Source organism: Lolium rigidum, chromosome 5, assembly GCF_022539505.1.
Source record: "Lolium rigidum isolate FL_2022 chromosome 5, APGP_CSIRO_Lrig_0.1, whole genome shotgun sequence".
In the NCBI taxonomy this organism is placed as follows: Eukaryota; Viridiplantae; Streptophyta; class Magnoliopsida; order Poales; family Poaceae; genus Lolium; species Lolium rigidum.
In genome coordinates, this window is record NC_061512.1 from 32048331 (window position 1) to 32068757 (window position 20427).

Here is a 20427-nt window from a genome sequence, read left to right on the forward strand (position 1 = left end):
TCACGATACAAGAAGTCTCTTGTGTCCCCAACACACCTAATACACTTGTCAGATGTATAGGTGCACTAGTTCGACGAAGAGATAGTAAGATGCAAGTGATATGGATGAATATGAGTGGTAATAACAATCTGAAATAAAGATGGCAGCGAGTAAACATGCAATAGAACAGTAAATAAACGGTGATTCGATGCTTGGAAACAAGGCCTAGGGATCATACTTTCACTAGTGGACACTCTCAACATTGATCACATAACTGAATAAACAAATACTACTTTCTCTACAATCTCTTGTTGGATGACAAACACCATTCATTGTGTAGGGCTACAAGAGCTCCCTCAAGCCGGAGTTAACAAGCTCCACAACATTCGGTGTTCATATTTAAGTAACCTTAGAGTGCATAATAGACCATTGCAATTTAGACCGAGTACTAACATAGCATGCACACTGTCACCGTCGAGCTATGAAAGGGGGAATAGATCGCATCAATACTATCATAGTAATAGTTAACTTCATAATCTACAAGAGATCACAATCATAGCTTATACCAAGTACTACATGATGCACACACTGTCAACATTACATCATGGAGGAGGAATAGACTAGTTTAATAACATCACTAGAGTAGCACATAGATGATATTCAACTAGATCACAATGCTCATGATCACATAAAGATCACATGGGAGAGAGAGATGAACCACATAGCTACGGTACAGCCCTTAGCCTCGGGGGAGAACTACTCCCTCCTCATCATAGGAGACAGCGACGTTGATGAAGATGGCGGTGGTGTCGATGGAGATGCCTTCCGGGGGCACTTCCCGTCCGGCGGCGTGCCGGAACAGAGACTTCTGTCCCCCGAATCTTGGCTTCGCGATGGCGGCGGCTCTGGAACTTTTCTCGTATCGTGGCTTATTCGTTTAGGGTTTTCGCGATGGAGGCTTTAAGTAGGCGGAAGGGCAGCCTCGGGGGAGTCCTGGGGCAGCCACACCATAGGGGGGCCCCCCCTTGGCCGCGCCGCCTTGTGGGGTGGGGCCCCCTGGCTCCCCTATGGCCCCCTTCGGTGCTCTGGAAGCTTCCGGGGAAAATAAGATACTGGGCGTTGATTTCGTACAATTCCGAGAATATTTCCTTTGTAGGATTTCTGAAACCAAAAACAGCAGAAAACAGGAACTGGCACTTCGGCATCTTGTTAATAGGTTAGTTCCGGAAAATGCATATAAATAATGTAAAGTGTGTATAAAACATATGTGTATCATCATAAAAGTAGCATGGAACATAAGAAATTATAGATACGTTGGAGACGTATCAGCATCCCCAAGCTTAGTTCCTACTCGCCCTCGAGTAGGTAAACGATAACAAGGATAATTTCTTAAGTGACATGCTATCATAATCTTGATCAATACTATTGTAAAGCATATGAGATGAATGAAGTGATTCAAAGCAATGGTAAAGACAATGAGTAAACAACTGAACCATATAACAAAGACTTTTCATGAATAGTACTTTCAAGACAAGCATCAATAAGTCTTGCATAAGAGTTAACTCATAAAGCAATAAATTCAAAGTAAGGCATTGAAGCAACATAAAGGAAGATATAAGTTTCAGCAGTTGCTTTCAACTTTCAACATGCATATCTCATGGATAATTGTCAACACAAAGTAATATGATGAATGCAAATAAGCAAGTATGTAGGAATCAATGCACAGTTAACACAAGTGTTTGCTTCTAAGATGGAAGGAAGTAGGTAAACTGACTCAACATAAAAGTAGAAGAATGGCCCTTCGCAGAGGGAAGCATGGATTACTGTTTTTGTGCTAGAGCTTTTCATTTTGAAAACATAGAAACAATTTTGTCAACGGTAGTAATAAAGCATATGTGTTATGTATAAGATATCCTATAAGTTGCAAGCCTCATGCATAGTATACCAATAGTGCTCGCACCTTGTCCTAATTAGCTTGGATTTACATGGATTATCATTGCATAACATATGTTTCAACCAAGTGTCACAAAGGGGTACCTCTATGCCGCTTGTACAAAGGTCTAAGGAGAAAGCTCGCATTGGATTTCTCGCTTTTGATTATTCTCAACTTAGACATCCATACCGGGACAACATAGACAACAGATAATGGACTCCTCTTTAATGCATAAGCATTCAACAACAAATAATATTCTCATAAGAGATTGAGGATTGATGTCCAAACTGAAACTTCCACCATGAATCATGGCTTTAGTTAGCGGCCCAATGTTCTTCTCTAACAATATGCATACTCAAACCATTTGATCATGATAAATCACCCTTACTTCAGACAAGACGAACATGCATAGCAACTCACATGATATTCAACAAAGGTGTAATAGTTGGTGGCGTCCCCAGAAACATGGTTACCGCTCAACAAGCAACTTATTAAGAAATAAGATACATAGCTACATATTCTTCACCACAATAGTTTTTAAGGCTATTTTCCCATGAGCTATATATTGCAAAGACAAGGAATGAAGTTTTAAAGGTAGCACTCAAGTAATTTACTTTGGAATGGCAGAGAAATACCATGTAGTAGGTAGGTATGGTGGACACAAATGGCATAGTTTTTGGCTCAAGGATTTGGATGCACGAGAAGTAATCCCTCTCAATACAAGGTTTAGGCTAGCAAGGTTGTTTGAAGCAAACTCAAGTATAAAACGGTACAACAAAACTTACATAAGAACATATTGCAAGCATTATAAGACTCTACATCGTCTTCCTTGTTGTTCAAACACCTTAACTAGAAAATATCTAGACTCTAGAGAGACCAATCATGCAAACCAAATTTTAACAAGCTCTATGTAGTTCTTCATTAATAGGTGCAAAGTACATGATGCAAGAGCTTAAACATGATCTATATGAGCACAACAATTGCCAAGTATCAAATTATTCAAGACATTATACCAATTACCACATGAAGCATTTTCTGTTTCCAACCAAATAGCAATGAACGAAGCAGTTTCAACTTTCGCCATAAACATTAAGAATAAAGCTAAGAACACAAGTGTTCATATGAAACAGCGGAGCGTGTCTCTCTCCCACACAAGCATGAATTTATTCAGAGAATGAAAATAACAAAACGAAAATAAAAGCACACAGACGCTCCAAGTAAAGTACATAAGATGTGACGGAATAAAAATATAGTTTCACTAGAGGTGACCTGATAAGTTGTCGATGAAGAAGGGGATGTCTTGGGCATCCCCAAGCTTAGATGCTTGAGTCTTCTTGAAATATGCAGGGATGAACCACGGGGGCATCCCCAAGCTTAGACTTTTCACTCTTCTTGATCATATTGTATCATCCTCCTCTCTTGATCCTTGAAAACTTCCTCCACACCAAACTCAAAATAAACTCATTAGAGGGTTAGTGCATAATCAAAAATTCACATATTCAGAGGTGACATAATCATTCTTAACACTTCTGGACATTGCACAAAGCTACTGAAAGTTAATGGAACAAAGAAATCCATCCAACATAGCAAAAGAGGCAATGCGAAATAAAAGGCAGAATCTGTCAAAACAGAACAGTCCAGTAAAGACGAATTTTTCTGGGGCACTTAACTTGCTCAGATGAAAATGCTCAAATTGAATGAAAGTTGCGTACATATCTGAGGATCACGCACGTAAATTGGCAGATTTTTCTGAGTTACCTACAGAAGGGGCTGCTCAATTTCGTGACAGTAAGAAATCTGTTTCTGCGCAGTAATCCAAATCTAGTATCAACCTTACTATCAAAGACTTTACTTGGCACAACAATGCAATAAAATAAAGATAAGGAGAGGTTGCTACAGTAATAACAACTTCCAAGACACAACAAAACAGTAGCAAAATAAAAACATGGGTTATCTCCCAAGAAGTGCTTTCTTTATAGCCATTAAGATGCGCTCAGTAATTTTGATGATGCACTCGCAAGAAATAAGAGTTGAAGCAAAAGAGAGCATCAAAAGCAAGTTCAAAACTCATTTAAGTCTAACCCACTTCCAATGCATAGGAATCTTATAAATAAACAAGTCATGTAAGCATAATGCAATAAGCATAGAAAGGCAACACAAGCGCAACTTCAAGATTCTCAACATAAAGAGGGGAAGCTTAATATTATTAAGATGCATATAACCATGTTTCCCTCTTTCATAATAACTTTCAGTGGCATCATGAACAAACTCAACAATATAACTATCACATAAAGTATTCTTATTCACATGCATAAAAGTATCATTACTCTCCACATAAGCATAATCAATATTATTAGTAATAGTGGGAGTAAAACTACCACAACCATCATTGTAATCATCATAAATTGCAGGCATGGTATAATCATAATAAACTTTATCCTCCATAGTAGGTGGCACCAAAATACCACTATCATTATAATCATCATAAATGGGAGGCAAAGTATCATCAAAGAAAATTTTCTCCTCAAAACTTGGGGGACTAAAAATATCACAACCAGCTTCCCCAAGCTTAAATTCTTCCATAGCATTAGCAATAATAGTGTTCAAAGAGTTCATGCTAATAACATTGCTACAACTATTTTGTAAACAAAGTTCCATGGGTTTTTTAATTTTCTCATCAAACACCTCATGTCCTAACTCAAGATAAATACTATAAAGATCTCTAATATTTTTGTTGTTTTCTATTAAGCCTAACTAGTGAAAACAAGAAACAAAAAGATGCAATTGCAGGATCTAAAGGAAATAGCTTCGAGCACTCACACACCGGCAACAGTGCTAGGAAATAGCTTAGTAGTCGGAGGATGTGAATACTGTTGGGGGGATGACCCCCGGTATGCCAAAGGCATTCCAAACCGGATGGTTTGAGCCATCAAGATACCGGTTTAATATTTATGCCGGAGCACGAAGTTAAGCGTTTGGCTAAGTAAAGCTAAGCCGGTATCCCCAAGAGGGGTATACCGGAACCAGATAAAGAAGACACTGGGCTACCGGTAAGATGTGTACTGTAGCACGTCGGCAAGACTGGTCAAAGATTCTCTCCAGAGCTAGAGGACCGGGATGAGCTAAGCAAAGTAGCTTTAAACGAAGCCCTGACGCCAAAGAGGAAGGTGACTCCAAAAGCAACCGGGGGACGTCAGCCTCCCTGATTAAAGAAGATACCGGTGTCACTTATGATTAAAATAACTTTGTAAAGTAGTTTGTCCAGTCAAAGATGCCATTAGGGTTTCCTAGGGTTTCTTCCCCTGTAAGCCACCCTCTCCCCTATATAAGGAGAGGGGGCACACCCGTACGCGGGTACATGCCATCTAGAGACGAACCTTGTATTCAGAAACCTGTGACCTGTTGAGATCAATGAAGAAAGAGATCTAGAGCAGAGTTCTTCCTTGTGTATTTCTTCTTCTACCTCTGGCTTTGGCTAAGTTCTTGAGGAAAGCATCCGGAAGTTCATCCAATCTAATCAAAAACCCTCCCCCGAATCCTCCAGCGCCCATTCGGCCCCAACTTAAGCCATCCTATGGCATCTGTCTGTTCACCACGACGATAGTTGGCGCCCACCGTGGGGCCTGAAGTGGCGCTTGCTGGAGTTCACATTCGGGCGGGCATCCTTGACGTCGCCGGCGAGCGGACGGTGTCTGCGCTTGTGCAGCGCCTCTACTCCATGGACTTCATCAACGACAACGCGGGCTGCTTCGCCAACGGTGGCATCTTCCCCAAGAACGGCCGCGTCATCGAGTTCGGCAGCCACCGCGTCTACTTCGGCACTGTCCCTGTGCGCCAGCGCCTCTCGCCGGTGCTGGTGGCGCCGGACCCGCCAAGGTGGCTATGTGCTGGCCGCGCCGCCGGCAGCGTGGAGGTAATGATGGCTGGCGCGGTTGGCGCAGGCAAGGAAGCTGTGGATGAAGGTGCTGGCCGTGCGGCATCGACCCGCCCGGCCAAGCCACCGCTGGAGCGCGACGCAGGCACTGCGGGAGCATCCTCCGCACCACTGGAGACACCACTTCAAGCGGCGATGAACGTGCTGGCGACACCCATCGCGCAGAACATCGACCCGGCAGCGGCTCAGGCGGAGCTGGAGGCGCAATGCCAGAAGCTGCTCGCGAACGGCGCCGACATCGTCCGGGCGCAGCGCGAGCTGAACCTAACCCTACGTGAGTATAACGCTGCCCATGGCTTTGCTTCAGTTAGCGCTCAGGCTGCTAGGATGCCGGAAAACCGGCTTAAGGCTCGCAATCTATTTTTTTTTTTTGAGGGTGAAACAGTGGGGAAAATCCCCACTGCAATTTTTATTATTATATAAAAGGTAAAGAAGTTACAGGGCACAAGAAGTGCAAAAAAAGAGTAAAAAAGAAAAAAGGAGAAGAACTATTGTACAAACTAAGACTAGAGCTAATGGACAAACTAAGAAAAAAGGCTCGCAATCTAGATCAGGATTTGCGTAAGGAAGTTCTTGCCGGCAAAAGTACCTCTGCATCTGTGAGCATTGTAGAGAAACCTAAGTACAGTAGCCCGGATAAAACCATAAAAGCTGCTAAGGCTGCAGTAGAGCTGTGTGAATCGCTTTCCGGAGAGGCTTTGGCAAAACAGCAAGAGCGTGTTAGAGAGTTGCTAGAAACCATCGAGCAGCAGAATGCTGAGCAGCTTGCTAAGCTGAACAAGGCTGTGGCTTCGAAATCCGCGCGTTCAACAAAGAATGTCGGTAGCAAGTCCGATGGGCAGGCATCGTCCCCCCATCCGGACAGAAGAAAAGAAAAAGAAATGAATGCACAGCAGATGACTGTGTACGATCCGGTCCTTGCCGGAAAAAAACAAGCCGGGCAACACGATGCCGGTAGGAAAAGCCAAGGGGCAGATCGAGGCTACGCCAAAGGAGGCTATGCCGGAAACAATCATGCCGGTAGATATGAAACCGGGCAAAATTATCGAGCTGCAAGGGCAGCGTATGAAGAGGAGGAAATGCTTCCCCCAAGGTACCGGCAGGCAAGGGCCACGGTACCAGAACATTACGATGAAGCTGACTCGACAAGACTCACGGCATACCGGAACCCGTTGGGAGAACGCGTGGGAGAAAGACACCTGCCAGAACGGGATGCGAGGCACCGTCTGGATAGGGTGTATTTGTCTGAAATGATCGAGGCAGAAGGTCCTCCGGGCCCAAAATGTTTTGGTCCAAGGATCATGAAAGAGGAACCACCAGTTCGCAACTTCCAGTTGCCCCGTGACACAAAAACATATGATGGCACCACTAAGCCGGAAGACTGGCTCGCGGATTACGTAACCGCGGTATACGTCGCTGGTGGCGGAGGAACCGTAACTGGAGGGGGAAACCGGCATTGGGCCGTGAGAATTGTACCATCATTCCTGGTGGGACCGGAACGAATCTGGCTGAACAACTTGCCGGCAGGAAGCATAAACGGTTGGTTGGACTTTGAGGAAGCTTTTGTGAGTAATTTCAGCAGCACATACCGGAGGCCCAACAGGCCTCAGCAGCTCGCCTTGTGCGTGCAGCGCCCACATGAAACAGACCGGGATTACCTGACCCGGTGGAACTCCACGAGAAACTCCTGCGAAGGGGTGATAGAGGCGCAAGCCATTGCTTGGTTTTGCAATGGATGCCGCAGAGGTTCGCCGTTGTGGCAAAAGCTACAGCGGAGCATGCCGGTAACTCTGGCGGAGATGATACGTGTGGCAGATAGCTACGCATTGGGAGACCCATTGCAACCGGCGGTACAAGCTGAGCCGGAACAAACAAACCAACCTCATCAGCGCCAAGATCAATACCGGCACAACCGGCACAACAAAAGAAGGGAAGATTTTCCGGATCGAAGGTATGGTCCACAGCAAGTAGCTGCGGTGCAGGATAACTCCGGCCCCAGCGGAAGCCAAAGGCAAAAAACCGGATCGCAGCCGTGGGCGGGTCCTAAAAAACAATGGGTTGAAAAGAAAAAGTGGGGAGAGAAAAAAGATTGGCAAGAGCATATGAGATACACCATGGAAGCAGCAATGGAGCAACCATGCCGGTTTCACACTCCGAATCCGACGAAGCCGGCAAACCATCTGACAAAAGATTGCTCTTGGATCAAGCACTTGATGTTGAGAGGTGCGGCAAAAGATGCGCAAGCACAAGGGTGCTCCACAATACTGCCACCCTCGCATGACATGTTACATCAGCACCCACTACCACCGCCACCACCGCTTACCGGAGCAAACGCTCTACCGGTGCAGCCTCAGCCAAACCGGCAGCAGCATCAGCAAGTCCATCAGGTGGGAGAAAGCAATGGCCAACCACCTCCACCGGCACCTTTGGGCCAGAATGTTTATCACGATCCGGACGTATGCTGTGTTGTGTTCGTCACTGAGCCAACTGACAGGCAGATCCTACGTCGCTGTTCCATGGAAGTGAATGCTGTGATGCCGGCAATACCAAAATACATGTTGTGGTCAGATCAGGAAATCTCCTGGTCGTTCAAGGATCACCCCAAGATAATGCCTAATCCGGGTGGTTATGCTCTTGTGCTGGACCCAATCATGCAGGGGCCAACGACTCGAGTCAAGTTCAGCAAAGTGCTGATAGACAATGGAAGCAGCATAAACATCATGTACCGGCACACCATGCATACGCTGGGCATAACAGAAAACATGCTTCAGCCAACTCGTACAAATTTCCACGGAATCGTTCCGGGCTTATCCTGCGCACCTGTGGGAAAAGTCCGGGTGGATGTGTCGTTTCGAGGACGTGACAATTGCCGGGTTGAAAACATTGAGTTCGAGGTGGTGGACCTAGATAGTCCTTACCATGCATTGCTGGGGAGACCGGCATCAGCTTTCATGGCCTCAGCTCATACGGCCTATCTCAAGATGAAGATGCCGGCACCTCGTGGACCCTTAACTGTGGTGGGAAACTACAAGATTTCGCTGGAAACTGCGTCCGCCGGATCGAACCTGGCAGAGTCACTGGTGATTGCAGAGGAAAAGAGGAGGATGCAAACTGCGGTTGCGCTGGCTCAGTCTTCACAGTTGAGCTTAGCGGCAATGAGTGCAAACTTGGGCACACCGGCCTTCAAGCCAACCAAGGAAACAAAGGACATCGTGTTGGATCCGGCTTACCCAGAGCGTACCGTTCGTATCGGTGCCGGCCTCAGTGAGGCATAGGATAGCGCGCTCGTCAGCTTCCTCCGTGAGAATCGGAATATCTTTGCCTGGTCTATCGATGACTTGGTAGGTGTTCCGAGGGAGCCGGCTGAGCACTCTTTGAATGTCCGGAAGGATGCGAAGCCGGTGCGACAACCTTTACGCCGGTTTGCTGAGGATAGGAGGAAAATCATTGGAGAAGAAGTGACAAAGTTGTTGGTTGCCGGTTTCATCGTGGAAGTGCTACATACTGAGTGGCTAGCCAATCCGGTGTTGGTCGAAAAGAAGAAAGAAGAGAACCTTGAAGCAAAAGCTCCAAAGGTGTGGCGCATGTGCATCGACTACACCAACCTGAACAAAGCTTGGCCGAAAGATCCTTTCCCCTTACCCCGGATCGATCAAGTGATTGATTCTACTGCTGGGTGTGAGTTGTTGTCTTTCCTGGATGCTTATTCCGGTTTCCACCAAATTCCCTTGAAAAAGGAAGATCAAATAAAAACTGCGTTCATTACCCCGCACGGGGCTTATTGCTATGTCACTATGCCTTTCGGTTTGCGCAACGCTGGTGCAACGTACCAGCGCTGTATGCAAAAATGTTTGTTTGATCAAATTGGAAAAAATGTGCAAGTCTATGTGGACGATGTCGTGGTAAAAACTAAGGTAAAAGAAACCTTAATCGACGATCTCCGGCAAACATTTGATAACTTAAGAAGATTCCGGATGAAACTCAATCCGGCAAAATGCACCTTCGGTGTTCCCGCCGGCAAACTGCTTGGCTTTCTCGTATCAAGCCGGGGCATTGAGGTCAATCCGGTAAAAATCCGGGCAATCGAAAGAATGACTATACCGCGAGATCTCAAGGACGTGCAAAAGTTTACCGAAAGCTTGGCATCGCTAAGCCGGTTCATAAGTAGGTTGGGAGAAAAGGCTCTGCCACTCTATGCTCTGATGAAGAAATCTGATACGTTCGTCTGGACCCCTCAGGCAGACGCAGCGTTTAATGAGCTAAAACCAATGCTAGCCACTGCACCAATACTGGCTTCACCTTTGGAGAGGGAACCCATGTTGTTGTACATAGCAGCAACCAACCGGGTCGTAAGTGTTGTAGTGGTAGTAGAAAGAGAAGAGGAAGGAAAAACTGTGCAGAGGCCGGTATACTACCTGAGCGAGGTGCTCTCCCTCTCAAAACAAAACTACCCGCATTTCCAGAAAATGACTTATGGTGTGTTCATGGCCGCCACAAAGCTTAAGCATTACTTTGAGGAGCACCCCATGAAAGTGGTGAGTGAGGCACCCATTTCCGATATCATGTGTAATAAAGATGCTAGCGGTAGGATTGCAAAGTGGGCGATCCAGATATCACCATATGTACCGGTGTATGAAAGGAGAGATGCCATAAAATCGCAAGCCTTGGCTGATTTCCTAGTTGACTGGGCGGAAATGCAATACAAGCCACCAGACCAAAGAATAGAATACTGGAAGATGCACTTTGACGGATCCAAACTTAAAGAGGGTCTAGGTGCCGGTGTGGTACTCACCTCACCTAAGGGAGATCATCTCCGGTATGTTTTGCAAGTACATTTCAGGGCATCAAACAATGTCGCTGAGTACGAGGCTTTGATTCATGGACTTAAGGTCGCAAAAGAAATCGGTGCACACCGGATCATTTGCTACGGAGATTCAGATCTTGTGGTGCAACAATGTTCCGGAGATTGGGACGCAAAAGATGCCAACATGGCTTCATACTGGTTTCACGTGCAAAAGATTGCCGGCTTCTTTGAAGGCTGTGAGTTTCACCATGTGCCCCGAGCGGAAAATGAAGCCGCGGATGCTTTGTCCAAGCTAGGCTCGTCTAGGCAAGAAATTCCTCCCGGAATAGCCTTGGCACACTTAAGAGTACCATCAATCAAACCAAGTCCAGAATAGGAGTCCATTTTTGTACTGGAGTCACATGTTGTACCAATGGATATCGATGAAGGAAACCCGGGGACTGTTCCGGTAAACTCGGGGACTGCTGCGTCCATACCGGAGGAAGCAATGCTGGTGGATAACATGGAGATAGACGTACCGGTGTTTCTGGTTCGAGAAGCACCATCTTGGGTTAAACCTATTAAGGAATTCCTGATCAACGGCACCTTGCCGATTGACGAAAATGAGTCCAGAAGGATCCAGAGGAGGTCCAAAGCATACACCATCATTAATGGCGAGGTGTACAAGAGAAGTGTTACCGGTGTCCTTCAAAGGTGTGTGGAACGGGAAGAAGGAAAAGAAATGCTTGCGGAGATTCACCAAGGGGAATGTGGGCACCACGCTTCGTCAAGGGCGCTGGTAGCAAAAGTATTCCGGCATGGGTTCTATTGGCCCACTGCTTTGGAAAATGCTGAAGATTTGGTAAGAAAATGCAATGGGTGCCAGAGGTACGCCAAGCAAAATCATACCCCGGCATCCGGTTTAAAAACCATACCGCTAACTTGGCCGTTTGTTGTTTGGTGCCTTGACATGGTTGGCCCATTCAAAACTGCAAGGGGAAATATGACCCACATCTTGGTTATGGTGGACAAATTCACCAAGTGGCTAGAAGTGAAACCTGTTGCAAAATGTGATGGGCGCACAGCGATGAAGTTCTTAAAAGATGTTATCTTGGTATGGCTACCCACATAGCATTATCACTAACAATGGAACAAACTTTGCTCAAGGTGAGTTCAAAAGATTTTGTGAGGATAACAATATCCGGTTGGATTTGTGCTCAGTGGCACACCCACAAGGCAATGGCCAGGTTGAAAGAACAAATGCCTTGGTACTTTCCGGTATCAAACCAAGACTCATCGAGGCGGTGGAAAAGTCACCGGGGTGTTGGCTCGATGAGCTACCATCGGTGATGTGGAGCATAAGAACGACTCCAAACCGGTCTACCGGATACACTCCATTCTTTATGGTTTACGGAGCAGAAGCGGTCATACCAACCGACATTCTCCATGACTCACCAAGGGTGCAGCTCTATACCGAACAAGAGGTAAAATAGGCCAGAGAAAACGATGTGGACTTGCTAGAAGAAGCAAGATAATTGGCATTGGCAAGAACAGCCATTTACCAGCAAAACCTCAGACGCTATCACAGCCGTAAGGTTAACCCGAGGGTGTTCCGGGAAGGAGATCTGGTGTTGCGCCTAGTGCAGCGCACTGAAGGCCGGCATAAGCTTTCACCCCCATGGGAGGGACCTTTCATTGTGAGCAAAGCTCTCCACAATGATGCTTATTACCTGATCGATGCACAGGAATGGAAAGCAGGACAGGCGGACAGATCCGGAGAGGAGACCAAGCGTCCGTGGAACATAGCTCTGTTGCGTCCTTTCTACTCATGAAGTTGTGGTGTAAGAAGTTCCTTTTTGTACGTTATTTGCTATGAATAAAAGATGTCGGAACCTCGAATGAATCTCGGGGACTACCCCTCCTGCAATTGCATGCAATATGTTTATTTTTTTTCAGTTCACCGGTTGGTTGTTGAACATTTTTTCTTTCCGGTTTAGTAACGTGCTAAACCTACCGGAGTCTTCGACTCTGCTGCTGTCCGCAACCCGGCTTCATGGCAAGCAATATAAACCGGTAGGAATTAAGCACGTGAACTATGAAAAGAGAGAGTGGGAACGAACAATCCGGAAAAATTTAACTAACCCCGGTTAAACCGGTTTTTTGTGAAAATTTCGAGTTATTTATAAGTTCAAGAAAGTGCTTGCTTGGTAAAAGAACTTTGTGCCTCATACGCCAAAACACCCAAAAGAGGTAGGCAGAGCCAAAGCGAAAGAGCCAAGTGTGCATCGGATTGGATGCGGAAACAATTCCGGAATCTTTGCAGTGCAAGACAAAAGCAAAACAATGAGCAAAATGCTAAGTCAACAGACAAACATAAGTTAATAAGCTACCGGTATAACATACCGGCATAAACTGTCGTAGCACAGCGAAAAGAGAGGCTAAGTCTTATATTACATCATGAACCCCGGCATACCGGGGTAGAATTTGATAAGCACTGTTTATGAGACAGGCAAGGCAGGCAAACACATCACAGGAAATTTTCAAGCAGCAGGAGCTTCAGGAGGAGCAGCACCGGCCTCTGGAGCTTCCGGAGGCGCATCACCAGCTTCCGGGAGAGCATCGCCCTCTCCGGCATCCTCATCTTCCTCGTCCTCTCCTTCCTCTTCATCGCTAAGATAGTCCTTGACATCGGGAGGAGGGGGGATGAAGGTGCGGACCGGGGCGTACTCTGCGATCCGGTAGGCTCGATCCTGCCGCTTCGCGGTGAGGACCGGATCCTTGTCGGTGGGAGCATCCTCGCGCACGCCGTGGAGGGCGTCCAAGTCCAAGTCCTCATACCAGGAGCAGGCGACGCGTAGCGCCGCATCCGCTCCGGCACGAGCTGCTGAGCACTGCCACTCGCGGATCCTCCGGCCGGCAGCTTTCAGGCGTTCGGAGGTGAGCGTCAGGTTAGCCGGCACCTCCTCCTCAGGCCACAGCACTTTGAAGAGCTGGATCTCCACGTCGGGCAGATCGGCAAGGTTCCGGTCCACCGCGCGCATGTGCTGGACCCGCGCAGAAAGTGCGACAAAATGGTCATAAGGATCCCAGGGCGCGTTCGGGTTCTTGAACTCTTGCTGAACCCGGCGCTCCGACACCTTCTTCTGCGCGTGCAGCTGCGAGTCCGGAAAGAGCCCTGCAAGACAAAGAAAAAATATAAGGACATGCTACCGGAAAATATAAGCTTATAAGCAAAGACCAGAAAAGAAAGAAGAAAAACTTACTGAGGGCGAGCGTGTCGGTTTGCATGACCAGTTGGTCATACTCCTTCTGCTCTGCCTCTAGGAGCACGGCCCGATCCTCGGCCGCTTTCCGCGCCTTGGCTCCCTCCTCTAGCTCTGCCCGCAGCACCACGGTGGAGTTGTTAGCATCCTCCAGGGCCTCGTTCATCCTGGTCTTAGCTGCGGCTTTGGCGGCCTTCATCGCCTTATCATGCTGGAGCCCAAGTTGGATGAGCTGGTCCTTCAGCCCCTGGACACGAGCTCCTGGGCGTCCAGAGCCTCGCGATGCTCCCGGATGAGCTGCTCTTTTTCACCTAGAGCCCGGAAAGGAAACGTTAACACAACTACAACTGGTAAAATGAAGAGAGGCAAGTTAACCGGAAAAGAAAGAGTACCTTGGAGTGCAGCGAGCTGAGTCTTGAGGGCTTCGATGTAGGCTTCCGGGATAGCTATTATGCAAAAAGGTTTATAAGTACTAGAAGAGAAAAGCTTCCGGTAAGAAGGTACCGGAGGCACGGAAGCTCACCTTGGCACTTGATGTGCGCTTGAGCAAGATCCCGGTGCTCCCAAAGTAGCTCCTCAAAGAGGTGCCTCCGGGCGTCAGCCGTGCTCTGTTCAAGGAAAAAGTGTTAGAAAAAAGAAGCCGGTTTCTCTATGTTCTTAACTAAGTTTCGCGCTGAGAGCTATGCTCTCAACCCGAAACTCGGGGACTGGGAAGATATACATAATCCGGAAAGAATGAAACCGGCGTGAGTTGAAAAATTGCAAAGGGTTTGGTGTAACTTACCACCACGTTGTTGGTGGCATCGTGCCACGCATTGTCAAGCTCCTTCACCGCGCGCCGCAGCCGCATGAAGAACTCCTCCGTGCACCGGGGGCCAGCGGGGTCTAGCGCCGGAAGCCGGTCCTTCCCCAGGCCGCGCGTAGCTGCGGACACATCCGCTCGATTCCACTTCTCAGCGTATTCGAGCAAGTGCCCCAGGTCGTTGCCTCCGCGCTTCAGCTCTGTGATCCGGCCAAGCTGGCCGGAAGGCTTTTCTCCGGCCGCGGCAGCGGCGGGGCTGACGTGCAGCACCAAGGACTGCGAGCCGGGGGTTAAAGTGCCGGAAGCCGTGGCCTTCCCCTTAAAAGGTTACGGCTTGAGGAACTTTGTGATTTCTGGCGGCGGCGTTGGCGTGGCCCCGCTTAGCTCGACGTTAGAAGCTTCCGGCAGAGGCACGGGCGAAGTCTTGGGCCGCGAACGGGCGTCAGGTGCGTCCTGGCCCGGAGTAGAGCTTGCCGGCGCGGAAGGGTCCGGCACGGACTTGGCGGGGGAAGAATTCGAGTTCTTCTTCTTCTTTCTTTTCAGGACGGGAGGAACCTGAGGTTCCGCCCGCCCGTCAGCTTTAGAATCGGCGCCGATGTTGCTGGCGCCGGTATCTTGTGTTTCTGGAGGGGGGGACGAGGTCCTCCTCCGCGCGGTGATCTGGAGGTGTAGGGGCCGCGCGCCCCGCACTTGGAGTGCCTCGCAGAGGGGAGGCAGAAGGATTGCCGGTACCAGATGGTACCGGGCTTGAATGAGGAGGAGATGAGGTCCTTGCGTTTCCCTCAGAGCTCTCCGGCTTCATGCCGATGGCGCTCTTGGAGAGCTTGAGCGCAGGGCTGAACAAGAAAAAGAGAAAAGATCGGAAAGAGCAACCGGAAGGAAGAGTTTGTAAGACAAAGCAAACAGAGAAGCAAAAACTTACCCGGAAGCGACCGGCATCTGCTTCCCTTTGTAGCGCCTCTTGCCTACTTCTTTCCCTCCAACGACCTCCGTCCGGGAGCGTTTGGCGGGAGGGGCCTGGCTTGAACCGGCATCTGGTGCCGGAGCCTTGTTCTTCTTGCCCTGGGAGGTGAGCTTCTCCAGGAACTCGCGGCCAACCTCGGCCCGCAGAGGAGCAGCATGCTCATGAACCTGTGGTTGGGTGCCAGCTGAGGGAGCATCTACAGAGGGGAAATAACAATAAAGCATGAGAGACCGGAAGAGAAAACTACCTCAAGCATAGTAACATCATCACTGGAACCGGGAGCTTCAGACGAGAAGTTACCGGGGCGCGAGGTGTGGGTGCGGCCCATCTTGAGGTCGATCCAATGAATATAAGGATCCGGGTCCACCGTGTCCAGAGGCCGCTTCCGGCAAGGGCCTCGCTGCTTGATGCGTGTAGTTGACACGTCCGTTGGGAACCCCAAGAGGAAGGTGTGATGCACACAGTAGCAAGTTTTCCCTCAGAAAGAAACCAAGGTTTATCGAACCAGGAGGAGCCAAGAAGCACGTTGAAGGTTGTTGGTGGAGGAGTGTAGTGGAACCCACTATCGAGCATAAATACTCCCTCTTGGAGTTAAGAGCAAAAACTTGGCCAGAGCCTCTACTAATAACGGAGAGCATGCAAGATCATAAACAACACATAGGTAATAGATTGATAATCAACATAACATAGTATTCTCTATCCATCGGATCCCGACAAACACAACATATAGCATTACAGATAGATGATCTTGATCATGTTAGGCAACTCACAAGATCCGATAATGAAGCACATAAGGAGAAGACGACCATCTAGCTACTGCTATGGACCCATAGTCCAGGGGTGAACTACTCACTCATCACTCCAGAGGCGACCATGGCGGTGAAGAGTCCTCCGGGAGATGATTCCCCTCTCCGGCAGGGTGCCGGAGGCGATCTCCTGAATCCCCCGAGATGGGATTGGCGGCGGCGGCGTCTCTGGAAGGTTTTCCGTATCGTGGCTCTCGGTTGCGGGGGTTTCGCGACGAAGGCTTTAAGTAGGCGGAAGGGCAACGCGGGGGCCACACGAGGGCCCCACACACAGGGCCGCGCGGCCGTGGTCCGAGCCGCGCCGCCCGTTGTGGTGGCGCCTCGTGGCCCCACTTCCTTTCCCCTCGGTCTTCCGGAAGCTTCGTGCAAAAATAGGACCCCGGGCGTTGATTTCGTCCAATTCCGAGAATATTTCCTTTGTAGGATTTCTCGAAACCAAAAACAGCAGAAAACAAGAACTCGGCTCTTCGGCATCTCGTTAATAGGTTAGTGCCGGAAAATGCATAAATACGACATATAATGTGTATAAAACATGTAGATATCATCAATAATGTGGCATGGAACATAAGAAATTATCGATACGTCGGAGACGTATCAGGTCCTAAGAGGTTAGTCACATAGGCTTTGGCAACCCAAATGGTTCTTTTCTTGACATCACTTTGAGCACCAATAAATTTGGCAAACACATTGCCACCCTCATCTTTACGAAGAGAATAAACATCATCAATGGTGATAGAGTTGGATGAGGTACCAATAGTGCAAAGGGAGGAGATATGGCCCTTCTCACGGCATATGTAGCAAGTTATTTTGTTCTCCTTCTTCTCACTGGATTTCTCCACAATGGGAGCATTGGCTTTATTCTTCTTGGGAAGTGACATTTTGTGGGGACCCCGGACTAGCTGTCCGAAATTCCCTGTTATGTATACAGTTCACGATCCCATGATCAGTGCGTCGTGAACACATAACCGAACTGATATCAAATTACACCATCCATTACAAAGCGGAATAAGAAAAATTACAACATGGTCATATGACCCATACTTACATAATAGCCTCGAAGGGCTAACTAAACATCAGAGTAGCATCATCACTTCAGCAGCAGCAAGATACTCAAGTCATCTGCCATAACCCTACGAGCAACCGACCGGGAAGACGTTCCTAGCTCGCATAGACGTCGTCAACTCCTTCTTCATCTCGTCGAAGTCCTCCAGTGTCCGGCCAAGTAAATAGCCGGGGACAAAGCCGTGAGTACATTTGAATTGTACTCGCAAACCATCAAGAAGGTGATAACAATTCTAACTAAAGAAGACAAGAGAGGAAGAATAGTTTCTCCGGTGGATATAGCATGTGAAAGAGAATCAGTTTCTCTTGTGGATATAGCATGTGAAAGAGAATCAGTTTCTCTTGTGGATATAGCATCCCACATCACAGCTTGAAGGGGACACTAAGAAAGTCCTATGACATCTCTATATCTTTGTTAAAGCAGAGTTCCTCTACATGAAACACTAGGAAGGGTCACCCTCTTTTGTTTCATTTTCCTCGACCATCTCCACATGGTCGGCACACCATCTTTCCCGTACCCTTCCGGTACTTCCAACACACATTTCCTTTGGAAATCATTTTCACAACCAAAACTCGACACAGCTCTGTAACGGCCATCCCAACCGTCCATGACCGCGGACGCGGCTATTCGAATAGTTTTGACTCTGCAGAGTTTGCACACTTTCACCACAACTATCCGGATACCTATCGTGTGGGCATCATCCCCGCATAACGACATATGCCACGACGGATACCCGGACATAACCTTTCGCCCATTCGACTTAACACGAGGTCCTACCCTATGGAGTATGTACCTCCCCGGCACCGTGGCAGCTCACCTCCTCTAGAGCGTGGCTCCACCGCCAAGCCAGGAGACCCATAGTGTCTTCCGGACGGGTCAGCCCCGAAGGCCTCCCGTTATACTATTGTCCCAACCTCGACAACCCGGACTCGGGGTAACCGTACCCTTGTATAGTTGCGCGGTGCCTCATGCTAAGAAGAACAAACGTCAAGTTAAGCCCCGTGCCCACGTTGGAGTAGCTATGGTTGCGCTCGTGTAATTGTTCCGGGCGAATACAAAGAACCATGTGTCGTTTTTTTCTCAAAACCCAAGTCACACACACATTCCTTTTCTCAAACATCTTTGACAAGATCCTTTTTGCCTTCATAAACCATACACTTGGGTAAGGTTATCTTACCCAAGGTTTTCATAAACATTTACAACAAGGTAAACCTTGAGGGGTTCCCAACCTAAAGTTTTATGTAGGAGCTAAGATACATCAATGGCATGATGCTAGCCGTCATACCTCTAAGGAGATGATAATTGAGGTGTCAATGGGATTTTACATGCTTAGGATAAGCACGCATGGGGACAACATAAGTAGGAGGATTCGACAAAAGGGTCAAGATGTTGATCATCATACCACTAAGAAGATGGTAAAATAGGTGGTCAAGGGGGCATACATGCTCAGGGTAAGCATGCATAACAACAACAAGGGGTTCAACATACTTGAGAGTAAGTATGCATAACATCAACAAAAGGTGTGGCACTCTTGGGAGTAAGTATGCATAGCATCACAAGGTAGAAGGTATAACAAGGGCATGATACTAACCATCATACCACTAAGGGGTGCAAAAAGGGTGTCGAGAGGTCGACACACTCAAGGTAAGTGGGCATACCCATCACATTTAGAGGGTACACCATGATCATGATGTTGACAACCACCATTCACAAAAAGGGGTTTGTCGGCGAGGTGCCAAAGAGAGTAAACATGCTCACGGTAAGCATGCTCCGACAACAAAAGTAGAAATCACACAAGATAGATCGAGAGACAATAATAATAACAAAGTAACCACGATATGTGATTCAATATTCAGAGATCAAGAGATGGCTTGCCTTGGCTTATTTGTCCCTGGACTTCTTCAACTTCATCAAAATAAGAATCCCGTCAATATAAATAAAATCCTTGTCCGAACCACTTCTTCTTCTCCCCCGGAATTGTTCGCATCTATCGCCGGTAAATATAAAAGAAACACAATCAACACATTGCACCAATCAAAACAAGCATGCAACATTCAACAATCAACAAGCAATAGCTAACCACCTTACTACGGCTAACATACAAAGAACTTATAGTTACTCCAAAACAATTTTAAAAGAAGACCAATTTATTTACCTATTAAAGGTATGAGAGTATCGCAACTTAGCAAATGCCTCTTTCGGGTATCACCATGGAACAACTAAGTATCCCTTGGTAGATAACATCATAAAGAGGACAAGTGCATTAGTTTATCATCAAAACATTTATATTTTATTTTCAAACTTTTAAGGAAAAGTGGAAAATTATTTATCTTATTTCATTATGCCTACATAACACTACAAATAGAAGGAAGTAAACCATATGCCACACTTTTTTGGATACTCAAGCACAACCATAGAACTAAGATTAAGTTACGGAGGTTTTGTTTTCCAATAATAAAACAGTGGTTAACCAATGTTAATACAAAGAGGTGGTTAAAGTTTTTAAAACAAATCAAAAGGTTTTGATTCAACAATTCATGTCACACATACATAGTACACAATATGCATGAACAGAGACTAACAATATTTTTCCTAGATGGCCAGTACTAAAACAAGACTAACCTAATTGGATTCACCCAAAAATATTAATCCTACGATTTTAGGAATTTGTTAGAGTCTGCAGTACACATAGAACAAGTTTAATTTACCAAACATTGTACAAAAATCCTAAAAATATGGGACCAGTGGCATTGGAAAGGTATTTGAATTTGTGAACTAATGCAATTGGTTTCATTTGATTTGGGTTGGTAGATCTCGAGTTATTAACAAAGGAAGCTTACTGGTTTTTATCACAAATTATCAGCAGTTTCCAAATTTCGAATGGCTAGAAACGGGCGGGA